Source organism: Arachis ipaensis, chromosome B06 (assembly GCF_000816755.2).
Source record: "Arachis ipaensis cultivar K30076 chromosome B06, Araip1.1, whole genome shotgun sequence".
Taxonomy (NCBI): Eukaryota; Viridiplantae; Streptophyta; class Magnoliopsida; order Fabales; family Fabaceae; genus Arachis; species Arachis ipaensis.
Window position 1 is genome coordinate 126,109,001 of NC_029790.2, and position 4,649 is coordinate 126,113,649.

The window sequence follows — 4,649 nt, forward strand, 5'->3', positions numbered from 1 at the left end:
GTGGTGTTTTTAATAAATATATAAACTATTAATCGATCATAAATTGTTATTAAAAATAATCAATATGAAATTATTACAAAATAAATTCTTTTAGCTACTAATTGAAACACTTACAAATTAAAGTGATTAATCACAGTATATTATATCCCTCTTTTAAATAAAAAAAACTTAGATATAATTGAGGCAGCAGACAATTAAATTAGACTTACACACAAGCGAGGTTACTGTCTTTTTCATCTGTCCTTCTTGATTTTAAATACTATTATTAAATTAGGTCACAAATCCAATTATGAGGTTATTCAAATCTCAATTTATTTTACATTATTCGGTGGCAATTATTTAATAAACGCCAAGCAAATTCAAAAAATTAAAACACAGTGGGCAAAAGAGATAGAAGACAAAGAACTTTTTTTATTTTCATCCATGGAGTATCAGTTTTTTCTTGATTCACCTCACATGGGTTAGTTGCTTCTGCAACACAGTCATCTTTAAAAGTAAGTAAACTTTCCTCTTCTCCATGCTTTTGGTTTCTCTTTCTTTCCCCTTGGGATTTTAAGGCGTTGAATATATTTGAATAATTCTTTTTTTTTTAAAATTTTAAGGATAAGGAACCATATATTTTGTGAAGAAAATAATTTTTTATGTCTCTAATGAAAAGACTTGATGAAATCACTTTGAGTAGCTGCTGTTTCATCGATAACCCACTATTAGTCATAGCAATTATATACATCATACTAAAAAGCATCAGAGATCCATAAGAGAATTTGTGTTATATTTGACTAATAAAGTTTTCTAAACCAATCCTCAAACAAATTGAATGTAGATGAATTTTCAATAGAACTTCCACTTTTGTGGTTCAATCAAATGTCACAATTCAATTAATGACTGAATTTGATACCACCCTTGGATGTATAGAACAAGTCACTACCGGCACAAAAAAGTGATTTTCAGACTTAATTAAACAATTACTACAATTCATAGGCTACCCTTGGATATTACATTTTCAACTGCCACTACTATTTATTTAGACCTTCCTGAGCAGTTGAATAGACAAAGAAAGGGAACATAAACGATAGATATTAAACAATAAAACACTAATGCCATCATTAGAGACATAAAAATCAGAGACAAAGCCTCATATAAGTAAAGGGGGGTGATGACCCATCCTTCAAATATCTCATGCTATCTGTATTTTTCAATTTAGTTCTCCGTGATTTTTTAATTTTGGCCCCTTACAAAACCAACTTAGCTCTGCGCCTGATAAAAATTCCTTTGAATCGTGGAACTAAAAATGATCAAATGAGTACGAATATGAATTTAAATAAAGGAAGATCACGATACATTTTCAGAATTATTCAGCAGTATGTATCATTATTGTGACTAGACTCATCAAACTAGAAGGCCTTGCAAACTAGGTACACACTAAGTTCGACTCACTCGTTCCATGACAAAACTTGTCACGGAAACGGAGACAATGCCCCCAAGTCTAAAGTTTTGATGGAGAGCACACCGCGAGAGATGGATGCTACTAAGCTGGAAAGTGGGCTGCTGGAGATGGAAGAAGTAGTGGCTGTATGTTCATGAGCTGCATATATGGGCCATAACCGTCGGTAAAATCTTACTAGCTTGCCATGTTAAAATCAGACCCGACGCGGATGCAAACATGGTCCTAGACAAGGTTATTGACGGTGAATGTTAGCACGCGCCTCGCCAAATCAGGCGATTCGAACGCCTCTCTTACGTGGCAAAGCCTGACACCCGGTTAATGGGTTTTTTATGCCTTGTCGTAGTCGGTCCCTTACTTAACATGGGTTTCATTTTAAACATTTTAATTCTCAATAATTATACAATTTGTCCCAATTTAAATATTTTTTTGTTTAAGATGGATTGGTTCTAGTGAAATGAGGCCGGATCCGATAATAAATTATGGTAATTGTTGTTTCGGAAAATTATTAAATATTAATACTCAGATAAATAATTTAATTAAGTTATTTTTTAAAAAATAGTTTAAATAATAAGTGTTTATATTAAAAGTAATTTATAAATAAATTATTTTATATTTGGATACCAAACATGAAGAACGTTGATTTAAGAAAAAAATTATTTGGATACCAGCTAAATGGCCCATTAGTAAGTTCAACCTAACTGGTCCAGTCATTAACCAAAAAGAATAATTTCAAACCAAAAGTTAAAAAATTTACCACATATATTTCATATTTCATGTATTCCCCCTTTAAATGGCCTACAAATTAAAATATTTACAAGACCCGCTGAACCTGTTGCCTGGTAAAGTGTACCACCGCATGCCAATTTCTTCCCACTCAACACACCACGTGGCTCATCCAGGCTTTGACAACAACTCAAACAATAAGAGGCGTTCGAACCGCCTGATTTGGCGAGGCGCGTGCTAGCATTCACCGTTATTGACTACATCGAAAGGGTCCATAACATCAGCCATGTTACAATACAGATAGAGCGTTACTTCTTTTTTCCCTTAGGTGTCATAACATCGAAAGGATTTAGTTTAGCCTGCAAGCATTATTGTCATAGAGAAATTTGAGTTCTAGAAGCATGATAATGCCCCCAAGTCTAAGCTAAATCCTTCCCTCATAATCTCAATACCTGACGGAAAAAAGAAGTAACGCTCTATCTGTATTGTAACATGGCTGATGTTATGGACCCTTTCGATGTAGTCAATAACCTTGTCTAGGACCATGTCTGCATCCGCGTTGGGTCTGATTTTAACATGACAAGCTAGTAAGATTTTACCGACGGTTATGACCCATATATGCAGCTCATGAACATACAGCCACTACTTCTTCCATCTCCAGCAGCCCACTTTCCAGCTTAGTAGCACCCATCTCTCGCGGTGTGCTCTCCATCAAAACCTCCAATATGATTTGAAGCATATTGATAGTACAGATCAAATCAACTATCTGCCACGCAGGCTTATACCATATGATTGCTCCACCGATCATTACACCAACGCTTTGGATAGAGTCCCAAGGACATGGAGATAAGCCCCCTGTACATTTATGTTCCATGGCTTCTTCTTCTCCGGTTCCGGTTCAGGTTCACCAATAAGTGGTTTAGTAACATCCTTGTGAGCATGATTATGCCCATGATGTCCCTCTTTTGCAGACTCTTCATCACCATGGTGTGTGTGATCATCATGAGCATGATGGTGCACGTCATTTGTATGATGATGATCATGTGTAGACAAGGTGAATCCATGGCTAAGGCCATGAAACCATATATTTTGTGAAGAAAATAATCTTTCATATAAATATACCCTATGTCATAAGGGATTATATGAATGGAGGGACATTAATGCTTCTAACTATTTCTTTCATGCATTAATTAAGTTGAGTAGGGAACCACCAATGTTTGGTAACGGTAGATTTCACATTACCAAAAGCGCAGCACATCAAATTTCAGAACCGAAATAACATATATAGCTTTCTCATTTGCAACATAAAAGACAGAAAAGCAAGGTCCTCGCGGAGTAAATTATAGTTTTGTTCTGTTTTATTTTAAACAATATATATAATTAATCTTTTTAAATATTTTTTAAAATATATAAGTTATAATTTATTGATATAGAATTATAGATTATGTATTTATGTTTATATTATTTGAGACAGCTCGTAAGCTCGAGCCAACTCACGAGCTTTCGTTGAGCCGAGTTTGAGCTTAAGAAATAGGCTCGAGACATGAGTTAAGCTCAATTATTGTGAGTCGAACTTGTACTTAGTCTAGCTCGATCCACTTCCAGCTCTACCTAAAACTATTGATTATGTTGATCAGCCATCTTCCCCTGCTTCACACGCACTAGGTCTTGATGAGGGTAGCAATAAGTCAATATTTTTTTTTTCTAATGCAATAAAGCCTCAATGAACGTTCATTGTTAATTTGTTGGGCACTCATCTGTCTGTGCAGAAGAGAAAGGAAATTAGCCAATTAAAGATGGCATCATCAATGTCATCAGGAGGAGGAGGGGGAGGCGGCGGACCGATGAGTCCGGCGTCGAGGTTGTTCCATTTGCCGAAGTTCAACTGCTATGTGATGGCCGTAATAGGGTGCAAAACAAGCGTGAATCCTCAAGTAATCAAAGAAGGATTGCGTGAAAGTTGAAACTATTCTTAAGCATCCAAAGTTCACTAACAAGCTCGTAAGTCATTCTCTATTTCTTCTATCTTACTACTATTTCATATTTCTAAATCTATGCTTATATGCGTAATGCCATACCCTGTTTTTTTTATTTAATTAAAAGAAAAAACTCAAAAAGAAAAACCATTTATTGTTGAAAAATGTCTAGTTATAGTGCATTGATAGAGTGAGATAGGTTCCTAATGACTGTGCTAAAAAATTGGCCCGTCTAATAAAATGTATTTTGCCAAAGAAAAATGTTAATTATCTTTTAAAATTTAGTCTTTAATCAATTTTTTTAATATTTATTATTATTTAATTAATTTAAATATTCATTTTTATAAAAATTATTTATTTTTTATGAAAAATTATTTATTTTTTAGTTTTTTTTTAAAGAGTGAATGATGAATAATTTTTAAAGAATATTTAGTTGTACTGACATTTTTATACTAACTATAACCTTAAACTTAATTTAAAAGTTGGACCGTAATATTTTTTTT

The 4,649-nt window shown here is 33.9% G+C and overlaps 1 protein-coding gene and 1 pseudogene across 1 annotated transcript in view; one reads left to right on the plus strand and one right to left on the minus strand.

The window, feature by feature from the left end:
• Window positions 391-4,649, plus strand: part of LOC107605262 (O-acyltransferase WSD1) — a 32,226-nt gene continuing 27,967 nt past the window's right edge. Inside the window, exon 1 of the mRNA XM_016307080.2 lies at window positions 391-494. The gene's annotated coding sequence lies outside the window, so the exon portion shown is untranslated. The remainder of the gene's footprint in view (window positions 495-4,649) is intronic.
• Window positions 1,293-4,649, minus strand: part of LOC110263843 — a 5,090-nt pseudogene continuing 1,733 nt past the window's right edge.